Source organism: Arvicanthis niloticus, chromosome 1 (assembly GCF_011762505.2).
Source record: "Arvicanthis niloticus isolate mArvNil1 chromosome 1, mArvNil1.pat.X, whole genome shotgun sequence".
NCBI classification, from domain to species: domain Eukaryota; kingdom Metazoa; phylum Chordata; class Mammalia; order Rodentia; family Muridae; genus Arvicanthis; species Arvicanthis niloticus.
Window position 1 is genome coordinate 16,757,672 of NC_047658.1, and position 13,644 is coordinate 16,771,315.

At 37.0% G+C, this 13,644-nt stretch overlaps 1 protein-coding gene across 1 annotated transcript in view; it reads left to right on the top strand.

The window, feature by feature from the left end:
• Window positions 1–13,644, top strand: part of LOC117716623 (vomeronasal type-2 receptor 116-like) — a 29,847-nt gene that overhangs the window by 12,760 nt on the left and 3,443 nt on the right. The gene's annotated exons all lie outside the window — the stretch shown is intronic.

Here is a 13,644-nt window from a genome sequence, read left to right on the forward strand (position 1 = left end):
CTTTCAGAGAAGTTTCCAGGTTTTCCTCAGGAGTCTTCTATATGTAAGCAAATGTGAAAACACTGGAGATAAGTAAGAGATTATCTCTCATTCCCTGATTAGACATTTAAGCATTGTTATTAGCTTTATTTCCTTTTGAAATCACACACTCTAGATATTGACATCATCCTTGACTTACATTGCTGATCCATTGCAGTTATTTTTCCCTGAATATTCACCTTTCAGACAAATTAATGATCTGTTTCATTTTCCATGGACACAGTGTTTTTAGCACCATTTTTTACATTTTCAAACAATACTCAGTAATATGTAGAATTCACTTAAAACATGGATTCCTCACACCATCTATTATTATTACCAGTACAGAAATATTTTTGTTGTTCTTCTTCTTGTTGTTGTTCTTGTTCTTGTTGTTTTACATAGTAGGTGACTACGCAGTCAAGTTTCATTTTTCTAGTACATATATTTAATGTCTATCATTGCTAAGTTTCTGTCATTTTACTTATTTTATGCTCTGTGTTTATGTAAAATGTTTGTCTTCCTTTTATTAAACACAGATTCTTTTCTCACACATTATAATCTGAATATTATTCCCTTCCTCCATTTCTTCCAGAATTCTTCCCAAATTTTCTGTCATCCCTATATACTCTTTTTCTGTCTCTCATTAGACTTGAACATGTTCCTTTAAGAGAACAACAATATATAATAAAATAAAGTATGATAATATTTTTAAAAACTATCATATCGAAGCTGTGGAAGAAAAGACAGTAGAAAAATAAAAGTTCCAAGAGAGCACTCAAGAATCAGAACCTTGATAAGGAGTCCCATAAAAGCACTAAAGTGAAATTTTTACTGTATATGCAGAGGACCTAGTGCAGACCAGAGTAGGCCCTGTGATTCCTGCTGCACTCTCTGTGTGTACATGTAGACATTACATATTTGTTGTAGAAACACTGGTCTTCTGCTGTCCTTTGTCCCATCTGGATCCCCTACTATTTCTGCTTCCTTTTTTCATGGAGTATTTTAAACGCTGAGGGGAAGGAATAGATAGAGAGCCACCTCACTTAGAGCTGTCTATTGAATGTTCTTCCTCTGTCTCTCCTTGTCTCTCTGTCCCTTTGTCTCTCTATTTTTCTCTCTCTTTTTCACACACACACATACACACACACAAACACACACATACACACAGACACACAGACACCACACATCCTAATGTGTGGATGTGTGTCTTTGTATTTACTCCTTTCTGCTGCAGGAATAAAAAATGAAACCTCTCTGATGATGGCTGATAATGCATTGATTTATGAGTATGGCAGAATAGGTTTAGGAGACACAGTTTTATATGAGTAGTATTGGTTTTACCCAAAGTCTTCGATCTGTCTAGTCTCTGGTTCCTTGTTTGCTCAAATATTGTCAGGAATGTTTTACATCTCATAGAGTTAAAACAGATATTGGTTGGTTACTCCCTCAAGATTTATACCAATATTCTAGCATAGCTTTTGGCCATGATTAACTATAGATTAAAAAGTTTGTGGTTGAAAGAGTGAACATGGGATAAACTTAGGCCCCTGCACATATGTAGCTGTTGTGCAGCCTAGTCTTTCTGTGGGTCCTCCCCCAACTGAAGCAGGGACTGTCCCACCACTCCATATTTGATGAGTTATGCTATGTTATCATGAACAGTGGAACTTTGCTATTAGTTTTTACAGAGCAACTTAATGTCCTGGCAATAGTCCATATTTTTGGGTGGGCAGATTCTCCTGCACATTTTAAACCAACAACTCATATTCCTGAAACCCAGTCCCAGTACTCATAGCTTCATTTGTTGACAAGAGATGGCTGGTGGGTTTCTGTTCCCCTCACTATATGGAAACTTCATTAGATCACCTTCATATATTATAGGATGTTTCCATTGCATCAGGTTTCCATGTTTCTCCTCCAATGCCCTTTATTTCTAGCTGTCCTTGTCCTCATTCCCTCACTCAGTTCTATCTCATCTCCCACATATTTCCATCCTCCTTGGCTCTTTCCACCCATAAACTCTATCTTTCAATGGAGATCTGTCGGACTACATTTTCTTTTCCTCTATTCTTAAACACTATATGATGTATCTTCATTATAATCTATTTACAGCTAATATAAAGATATAAACAAATATATTCAATAATTATCTTTCTAGAATTGCCATACTTTACTCAGGATAATCTTTTCTGTTTCCACATATTTTCTGCAAATTTCATGATAATCATTTTTAACATCTGAATATTAATACTCCATTGTTGAAATGTATTGTATTTTCTGTATTTATTCTTCTATTATGGGATATCTAGGTTGTTTCCATTTTCTGGTTTTTGTAAGTAGAGCAGCAATGAACATGATTAATCTAATGTCCTGGTGCTAGGATGATGCATACTTTCAGTATATTCCTAAGAGCAGTAAAGCTGGAACTTGAGGTAGATTGATTTTCATCTTTCTGCAGAAATGTCATACAGATTTCCATAGTGCCTGTACAAGTTTGCTCTTCCTCCAACAATGAAAGAGTGAGTGTTCTCCTTGCTCAACATCCTTGCTACCATGAGCTGCCACTTGTATCGTTGTTCTTAGGCATTCTGACAGGTGTAAGTTGTAATGTCAAAGTAGTTTTGATTCATAGAACATATCCTTGTGCATTTTATTCTTTAAATTCCTTTCAATTCCTCCCCATGTTCCCAACAACACTACTCCATACTGTTTCTCTCTCTCTCTCTCTCTCTCTCTCTCTCTCTCTCTCTCTCTCTCTCATTAGAATAGAAAAGAAATGTAATTTATAATGATAAAATAAAATACAGGGCCGGGCAGTGGTGGCACAGGCCTTTAATCCCAGCACTTGGGAGGCAGAGGCAGGCAGATTTCTGAGTTCGAGGCTAGCCTGTGAGTTCCAGTACAGCTAGGGCTACACAGAGAGAACCTGTCTTGAAAAAACAAACAAACTAATTAATTAATTAATTAATTAAAAACCACAAACCAGAATACAATGAAACAAACTAAATAACTAAATAAATAAAGACCTAAAGAAATATTGCAAGAGTCACATGCAGACATTCACACACACACAAATTTTCCACACTTAGACAACCCAATAATACAAATTAGGAACTATAACATTCACTTGTGGGGCAGTGGGTTGTGAGAGGCTGCTGGGTGCCTGGTCGAGCACAGTCCTTGAACCCTGGACCCTAATTTGACAGAAAGTGTTCAGCTTTGCTCCTGGGCCCCTGGCTCCTTTTACTTAGCTTCAGCCCTCCATAGCTTTTCCCAAAAAGGTTTGTGTCACCCAGTACAGGTAGAATGCTTGAATACAGGCCTCAGCCTCAAGAGATTTCCATATTAATGAGATACCTAAAGGCCAGAGGGCATAGCCAATTAAGCATTCTTTCCCAATCCCTCCTCCCTCCTCCCTTCCTATTTAACTCAGGTCTGCCCCTAGAAGTGGGGTAGAGGGGGGATTGTGGACGGATGCAGCCACCTTCACTTTCTGCCATGACAATAAACCCTTTAAAACTATGGACTTTTCTTGTATCTTTGGGCCTGCTGTGGAGAACTGTTTAGGGGGGTTTAAACTACCAAGCCGCTGCTTAATCTCCTGCTGAGGACTTCTCTATGTTCCCGCTGCAGAGGCTGCCAATTTTGCCAAGCTAGCCAAGCCAGCCAAGCCAGTGCCATAACCAAGAGTCTCTACTCCCCGGCACTGCCAGGGGAGGGAGGTTGCAGGGGCTTCTCTCCTTCTCCTTTCTCTTGGCTGCAGGCTGGTCCGGCCCTTAAGCCTCCTGTCTCAGTTCTTCTGTGGCTCCCAGCCACTGGGGAGCCTTGCCCCTGTAGGACTTCAGGGCTGAGACCTCTCCAAGCTTGGGTGGAGCCCTGCAGTTTCTCACAGCCCAGCACACACCAGGTGCCCTGTGGAGTAAACTCAGTCAAATTCCCATGCATTTGTTCTGCCGATTCAAGAACTGTCAGCAACTTTGTGACTTTTAAGTGGTTGTTGTGTTGCCAAGTGTTTTGTTTATGTTTTGGAAAGTTAGATAGTCTTTGTCTATGTCTGTTACAGACTGTCGGGTTTTAGACAGGGCCTAGATGGATCTTTAGCTAACACCAGAGTGCAGCTCTTGCCAGAGTACTTTAATTGTTCCTTAGTTTGTCTAAATCTACAAGAAAGTACTTTGTCTCTAGAGTTGGGGTGGAGAGAAGCAGGCACCTTCCCATCATATTGCTTGTACTGTGGCTGCTGTTCTTGCCTAGTGTGGTTGCCAGTTGTCAGTATATATTACTGTTCTGTATACACTATGCATAGACAGCTGTGGGTGCTCTGGCCTGGGAAGAGTGGTCAAGAAATTATACTCTCGAAGGAGAAAGAGAGTCAGATCAAGATATCCACTCCTCTCTTCTGTGGCTGTTGCTACTCTAGACCAGCAAGACAGTACTACAAGGCAGAAGGGCTGGCACAAACAGGAGGACAGTGTCTGCTTCTCTTCCTCTGCTGCTCTGACCATTGCCAGTGCTCCAGAGTCAGTATTTCAGGCTAGAACTCTATTCCTCAGGAAATGTTACCACCCTTATATGAAAAAAGCTCTCAGATGAGCCTTGATAGAATAATTCTCATACCTTTATTCTTATTGGATAGGGTCTTATAAAGATTTTGGGGTGGTTGGAGTCTGATAACAGATGCTTCCTATTAGCTTGGTCTGAGATGTTAGGAATGACTCATCTACATGTAGAGAGTTTGAGGCCCTGCCCCATGTGCCTGATTGTCAGGATCCTCTCCACAGAGTTTTGTGGTCACATGATAGGGGCATGAACAGGAACAGGTGAAACACCTACTGGTATAAGATTTCAGGGCTTCCAAAACCACTAAGCCTCACCAAGCTTCCTGACATGGTCCACTGCTCCACACTTCTCTTATTTTGTTTTCATTGATGTAGAATCATCACTTATTACATGTATTTTCTTGTGAGTAGTTCACCTCCTTGGGTTGGGGTTTTCCTTGTAGTATTTTTTGTAGGACTGGATTTGTGGATACATAATTTTTTAATTTGGTTCTGTTTTGGAATATTTTATTTTCTTCACTTGTGGTGACTGAGAGTTCTGTTGGGTATAGTATTCTAGATTGGCATCTGTGATTTCTCAAAGGCTGTAAGACATCCCTTTGTTTATGCCCTTCTAACCTTCAGAGTCTCCGTTGAAGTGGAGAAGTCATGTGTAATTCTGATAGGCCTTTGTATGTCATTTAATATTTTCCCTTATAGCTTTTGATATTCTTTCTTTCTTTTGTATATTTTGTGTTTCTATTATTATGTATGTGGTGGGCAGATTTTCTTTTCTGGTTCGAAGTCAATGATATTGTGAAAACTTCATGTATGGTTATAGGCATTTGTTTCTTTAGTTTGGGGAAATTTCTTTTATGCTTTTGCTGAAAATATTTTGCACTGTTTGTTGTTGGTACTCTTCTCCTTCTTTTATCGCTGTTTTTCTTATGATTGGTCTTTCCAGGAATTTTGTAGATTTCCTTAGATTGTGTTTTCTTTATTGCTTCTTGAACTGTTTTATTAATTTACTTCACGTGTTTAATTGCATTTTCCTGTATTTTTTAAAGAGATTTATTAGTTTCCTCTTTAAAGGTAACACTTTTTTTAAATTTTCCTAAATTTCTCTGCAGGATTTATTCATTTTCTCTTTAAAACCCTCAAACACATTATAAGGGTGCATTTAATCTTACTACCTTGTGCTATGGTTGTTTTAGGCTATCCAGTGCTTGCGACAGTGGAATATCTTTGTGCTGAAGGTTCCGTGTTGCCTTGGCTCTTGTTTGGGATCTGATGATGGGCCTTCACAATCTGGTTGTCACTGGTTATTTCTAGTGTACCAAGTATTGGGGAGGCAGGAATAATCTGGATGTTCCTTGTGTAGGAGGCCTTTGGTGGGCAGTTTTATACTCTAGGTTCTTAATGTAGCAGGCCTGGATACTCTATGTTTGTTGTGCCAGATAGAGGCCAGCAGAGCTGAAACCAAACAATGGAGTTCATGGTTCATTCTGAAGCTAGGTCAGGGTATCTGGGCATGCTCTAAAAGAAAGGCATTGGAATTGAGGGAAGGTATCTGGCCTGCTTGTTTCTTGTTGAGAGGGCCTGCATTTATCTTGTTCAATGGGACTGATGGAGGGTGGCAGAGCAGCAGCCAGACAATGGAGGTCTGGGGACATGACCCAGCTAGCACCTGAAAGAATAGTTTAAAAAAGAGAACCACATTTAAATTGGACTTACTCTTTTATAATGTTATAACTCTATGAACAAAGGTTCTACTTCCCACATGAATGTTTTATTTTCAACTAGTGTTGCCCTTGTGCTGTTGTAAATTAGATGATGATGTTGCATGGAGTTTCATCCCTCAGACCTATTATTATAATTCTGTATTGAGATCATTCATTGTCTCTGTGAATGTATTCTTTTAGATCCACCATTTTTTAAAATAAATGGGAACATCACATCTGAATATATCTCTGTGTGGAATCTGGTGCTGATCTAGAGATCTCTGCTTCTGCTAAATTACCATGTTTATTTATTTTTCACTTTGTTATTATAGTTATTTTTAAAATTGAACCATGACTACCTCAGTCTACTCTTTTATGTATACCTCCACCTTCTTCTATAAACTTCATTGCTTTCTTTAAAATTCACTGATATTTTTATTTTATTTTTTCTTTTAGTGAAACAATCTGTTTTTATATAGTATATCTTGATGATAGTTTCTCCTCTCTCTAATCCTCTCAGTTCTCCCCCATATATAAAAAACTAATGTGTTTCTTCCATTAGAAAAGAGCAAGTTTCTAAGTGAAAACAACCAAACAAAGCAGCTGCTTCCAGAATGATAAATTATTTTTTGCCACCTCCACATAAAACAGATTCCAAATCTCCTGACTATATAAAGAACTTAGTGAAGTACTGATAAAAAAAATCCAACTGAAAAATGATGTAGAGATCTAAAGAGTTTTTCAACAGAGGAATCAAAAATGGCCAAGAAAAACAGGCATCAAGGCTCCGTGTGTGCACCAGCTCAACTTTTCTATGTACAATGATTCATATGAATGTTGTCCTCTGAAACAAGGACCCATTCTGTCAGTTTGGGGAGAGTAAGCTTTTGACTATGCATCAGCCTGTATTATTTGGTGATTTCCATAGGACTTCCTTGGCCAAAAACTTAATTGAAAGCAACCCATTCTCTACAAGACCTGCCTTATCCTCCATTACTAGGAGTCTTCAGTAAGATCACTTTCATAAATTCAGAATATTTCTATGTGAATGCAAATGCCCTTCCAAGTTCCAACCACTTTTCCCAACACTCTCCCCCTCCATTATATCTCCATGCCAAAATGATGCCTCCTGCTCCTTCCTGCACCTGCCTCCAGCCTACCTGTAATAATTATTCTATTGTCCTTCCTGGAAGGATATATTCATTTCCACTGGATGCTGTCTCTTTACTTCATCCATTATTTCTCAATCCGTGGGAATTGAAAGGCTCTTTCACAAGAGTCATTTAAGAGTATTGCGGGAAAGTATATTTACACTGTGATTCATAGCAATAGCAAAACTACAGTTATGAAATAGCAAAAAAGTAACTTTTTCTGGATATCATGACAACATGAGGAACTGAATTAAAAGATCAAAGCATTATAAAGCTTAAGAACCACTGACCTAACATCTTGGGGCAATTATTTGTAGACTGGTTATCATTTACGTAAGGGCTGATATCCTCTTGTAAGTGAAACATACCATATTTGTCGTTCTAGGTCTGGGTTATCTCACTCAGGATAATTTGATTCTAGATCAATCCACTTTCCTGCAAATTTCATGATGTGATTTTTTTTCTCAGCAGAATACTCCAATTTGTAACTGTATCACATCCTTTATCCATTTTCAGTTTAGTAGCATGTAGCTTATTTATAGTTCCTGGCTATTATAAGTAATAAATCTACATTGAACATGTTTAAGCAAGTGTTTTTATGGTAGGATTGGGTATATTTTGGTTGCTTGCCAAAAAGTTTTATAGCTAGATTTTGTAGTAGAACAATTCCCAATGTACTGAGGAGATAGCTTGTTGATGCCTGTAGTGGTTGTACAAGTTTTCACTTCCACCAACAATGAAGAAGTGTTCCCACTCCATATCCTAGCTAACATGAGGTAGCATTGTTCCATTGATCTCAGTTATCAATGTAGGGTGTAATCTGAATGTAGATCTGATTTATATTAGATTTCCAGGTTGTTTAATGATGTTGAACTTTTCTTTACATTTTCTCAGTTTATTGACCATAATTTGTATAATAATTTTCAGTTTTATAATTTTTTTGATACCTAACTTATTGATTTCTTTATGTATTCTAGATGTTAGTGCTCTGTCAGATGTGGAGTTTGGTAAAAATAATTTATCAATTAGTAGGCAAATGTTTTGTCTACATAACTGTGTCCTTTGTCTTACAAACTTGTCATCTCATGAAGTCCCATCTATTAGTTGTTCACCTTAGTGCTTATGCTATTAGTGTTCTGTTAAAAAAGTCTTCACCTGGTGCTTTGAATTCAAGGTTATTCCCCACTTTATCTTCTATCTGGTTGTATCTTCTTTTATATTGTGGTCTTGGTCCATTGGGAATTGAGGTTTTTGCACAGCAATGAGAATAAAAAATTTTCCATCCCTCTCCATGCAGAAATCCATTTTACCATCATCATTTGATGAAGATGCTGCCTTATTCACAGTTTGTATTTTTGTACTCTATCAAATTCAGGTGTCCATATGTATTTGGGTTTTCAGTTCAATTCCATTGAATAAAGTCTTATTTTTTGCCAATACCATGTAGTTTTAGTTATGATATCTCTATAAAACAGAGTTCAATTAAGGACGGCAATATTTCCAACAGTGATTTTATTGTTCATTATTGTTTTTGGTATCATGTTTTATTTTTTACAGATGAAGTTGAGAATTATTCTCTGAAGTTCTAAAGAACTGTATTAAAACTTTTAAGTGGGTTGTCTTGGATCTTTAGAATGCTTTTGATAGGATATTCATTTTAATATGTCAATCTTTTAGATTTATGTGCATGGAAGAATATTCTATTTTCTCATATCTCTTTCAATTTCTTTTGTCAGACACTTGAAGTTTTTATCACAGAAGACTGTAACTTGCTTGGTTAGAGTTATATCAATATATTTAATATTATTTGAGGCTTTTGTGAATTGGTTGTATTTTTCCTATTTTTTCTCAGTCCATTTGTTTTTTGTATATAGGAGGGCTACTGATTTATTTTTAGTTAATCTTTTATCCAAACACATTTCTGAACCTGCAGGAGATGTAGGAGTCTCCTGGTGGTAGTTTTATGGTGAGTTGTACATAGTATCATATCATTCACAAATAATTGTATATTGACTTCTTCTTTTCTGGAATTTATTCCCTTGATCTCCTACAGTTGTCTTATTGCTCTAGCTAAAATTTGGAGTAGTGTACCCAATAGATATGTAGAGAATAAACAAATTATTTGTTCCTGATTTTACTGGAATTAATTTGTGTTTTTCTCCATTTCATTTGATGTTGGCTATGTGCTTGCTGTAAATTGCCTTCCTTACAATTAAATATGGCCTTTGTGTCCCTAATTTATTCAACAATTTTGTAATGAATGTACATTAAATTTTTAAAGGCCTGTTTATCTATTTAGATGACCATTTGTTTCTTTCTCTCAGTTCATTTTTATGATATGTTGCATTCACATATTATTGTATATTACCATCACTGAATCTCTGGGATAAAGCCTAATACAATGTTGGGTTAATATATTGCTGCATGCAGTTTCAAGAATTTTATTTAGTATTTTTGTCACCATGTACATAACAAAAATTGGTCTGTAATTCTTTTCTTTAAATGTATGTGACTTCAGTATCAGGGTAACTGCACTTAATCAGATCCATTGGAAAATGTTTCTTTTGTTTCTTTTTCTGTTATAATTTGAGAAATATTTGCATTAAATATTCTTTAAAAATCTAGGAGAATTATGCATTAAAACCATCTTGAACTGGCATGGTTTTCTTTGGGAGATTTTAATGACTGCTTCTATTTTGATGTGGGGTAACTGGACTATTTAAATTATTTATATGATCTTGATTTAGCTTTGGTAAGTAGTATCAAATGATAAAAATTTCCATTGCATTTTGAATTCCAAGTTTGGTAGAGTACAAATTTTTAATGTATCTCTTTATTCTCTGTTTGTTGTTAGGTCTTTCATGTGAAAAGTCTCTGTCTACCTTCAGTTAATTTAGTTAAGGATTTGTTAATCTTACTGATTTTCACAAAGAACCAAGAACCAAGTCTTCATTTTATTGATTCTTTGTCTTGTTTTTTATATTTATTTTTCATTGATTTAAGTCCTAATTTTTTTATTTTTTGCATTATTTTATTTATTTATATCCCATATGTTAACCTCTCCTTGCTGTTTCTTCTCCCAGATGTCTTCATGCCATCATCCCTCTTCCCTATCTCTCTGAGAGGGTGCCCTTGGTGGCATCCCCTTATCTGGGAAATAATATTTTTACAGAATTAGACTCATCCACTCTCTCTGGGGCCAGACAAGGCACTCTTTTGCTACATATGTGTTGGGGGCCTACAAAGAGCCAGTTTATTCTCTTTGGTTGGTAGCTTAGTCTCTGGGAGCTCCCAAAGTTTCTGGTTAATTGACACTGTTGACATTCCTATGGAGATGTCATCACACTCATCTCCTTCAAGCCTTCCCCTAACTCTTCAATACAATTCCCAAACCTCAGTCCATTGGTTTGGTTGAACTATCTGCCTCTGTTTCAGACAGCTGCTTGTAGTGCCTCTCAGAGGACGGCCATTTAGGCTCCTGTCTCCAAGAATAACATAGCATCAGTAATAGTGTCAGGGTTTGGTGCTTACCCATTTGATGTATTCCAACTTGGATCAGACACTAGACAACCTTTCCTTCAGTCTCTGCTCAATTTTTGTCCCTGCATTTCTCTTGGACAGAAGAAATTCTGGGTCAAAAAATTTGTAGGTGAGCTGTTGACCTCATCCCTCCAATAGGGGTCCTATCTATCTATTGAAGGTTGTCTCTTCAGGCTCAATATCCCCACTCATCATTTTGGATAAGGTCACCCCCTTGAGTCCTTTTATCTTCTCACATCCATGGTCACTGAGACTTTCTAGAGGTTCTCCTCAACCCCCTCCTATCCATCCCTTGATGCTGCATAGTTCTTCCAATCATTCTCCAACCCAAAGGGCTTTTTTTTGCTTTCTCTTTCCCCTGTGCCCTATACCTTATCTCCTCCCCTTCTACTCTCCAACCCAGTAAGCTCCCTCTTTATCTTGTGATTATTTTGTTTCCTCTTTTAAGTGAGATAACAGCATTTTCACTTGGGCCTTTCATGCTAAACTTCTTATAGTCTGGGGGTTATATCATGGATATTCTATATATTTTAGCTAATGTGAGTATATACCATCCATGTCCTTTTGGTTGTGTGTTACCTCACTCTGGATAATATTTTCTAGTTCCATCAATTTGTCTGCAAAATCCATGATGTGCTCTTTTTAAATAGCTGAATAGTATTCCATTGTGTGAATGAATCACATTTTCTGTATCCAGTCTTTGGATGAGAGACAGCTGGGTTGCTTCCAGTTTCTGGCTATTATGAATAAGGGTGCTATTATTTGTTGCTATTTAATACATACGTGTATGATTACCTTTTTGTTCTCAAGATTTCCATTATGCTGTTGAGTTCTTTATAGGAGACTTCCTCTATTAATTTTTATGTAGGCACTGTTGGGAGCCACAGTGAGCGTGTCAGCATTCGCCATTCCAAGATGGCGCGGGCATCTTGTCCTCCCACTAGTAAACAATGGACTGCGCAGGTGCAAAAAGGCAAAAGGCGCCAAAGTCACTGCCCATCCCGGGGCATATTATGGGTAATGAGTGAACAGCCAATCAGAAGTGAATACGTCACTCTAGGGTGTATTTAAGCAGAGCCTCTTCCTGTCTTTTCGTCTTTTCCGCTTCTGCTTATATGAATAAAGCCTCACTGTGGTAACCACCCGAATATTGCCTCACGTGTCTCTTTTCCATGGGCGAAAGGGGACACGAGAGGCACGCGGAACATAGGCACCAAGAGCTACAAACATTTCTCTGTGTATCAGTTTTGTGTCTGTATATCTGTTATCTCTGTATCGATAAACTAAGATCATTGGTATTGAGAAAAATCAATGACCAATGACTGTTGAAATTTTTTATTGCACATTTGTGACTGCTCGGTTGTGGTGGTAGCAGTGGTAGTGATGGTGGTAATGTGTGTTTTTCTTCTATTAATTTTAAAGTGAGAGTATTCTATTTCCTGGGGTTTTGTCAATGTAGTTAACCTCAATAAATTGGAGTTTTTCTACACATCTTATAGGGCTATAGGACTTCATTGTAAGTATTTTTTTTTTGCATCTACTTTGATTGAAAATTTTGCTGGGTAGACTCATCTGTGCTGGCATCTTAGAGACTGCAGTAAGTCTGTCCAGGCCCTTCTCGACTTGGAGTATCTAATGAGGTGTCAGTTGAAATTACACTATGTCTGTTTTGCTACTTCATCTTATTCACTTGCTGCTTTTAATATTCTTTCTTTGTTATATGTGTTTTATATTTTTTTATTGTGTGGTGCGTGGATCTTTCTTTTCTGCTCCAATACAATTGGTATTCAAAGTTCTCCTTGTATCTTTATAGGCTTCTCCTTCTTTAGTTCAGAAAAACAAATTAGATTATTTTTTTAAACCATATTATGAACTTTAAGATGGGTTTCCCTCCTTTCTCTATACTAGTTATTCTTAGGTTTGGTCTTTTCAAAATGTTACAGATATACTGTTTGTTTGTTTAAGAAAATTTTGATTTAACATTTTCTTTGACTGAGGGATGTATTTCTTCTAAAATATCTATAATTCTCTCAGTTTATTTTTCTCTACTGACTTAGTTCCATTTTCAGGTCCTATACAGTTTTATTTATTTACTTCAACTGTTTGTTTTTTCTGGCTTTCTTTAAGAGATATATTAATTTCCTCCAAGTTTTTGTTTGTTTTCCTTGTTGTCTTTACAGGATTTTTTTACATCATCTTTAAGGACATCTATCATCTTTACATAATCTGTGTATAGCCTTTTCTTTTTTCTTCAGGTATGTGTTATATTTAGAGTCATATGTGATAGGAGACCTCTGCTCTAGTGTAGATATATTGCCTTAACTGTTATTGATTGTGTTGTTCTACCATCACCTAGGTGTCTAGGATTGGGATAATTATATGTCCCAGAGCTGAATTTTTAATATTTGTATTTGTGATATGGGTGTATTGTTCCTTAGATTATGTTATGTCTCTGAATATGTCAATAGTGTAATTGTGGTTTTACTTGCCAGCTCAGCAGGTGTGTTCACAGAGAGGGACTTCTCGTATTAGAAGGTGTAGGCAGAAAGTGACATGGAGAATGTCCTTTTGATATGTCAGTGATGGGTTCCAAAAAAAAAAAAGGAAATTGAATTATTATGCTATAGAGTTGTAAACAAGCCTGAGGGAATTGGCTTTCAGGGGCAGTAGAAG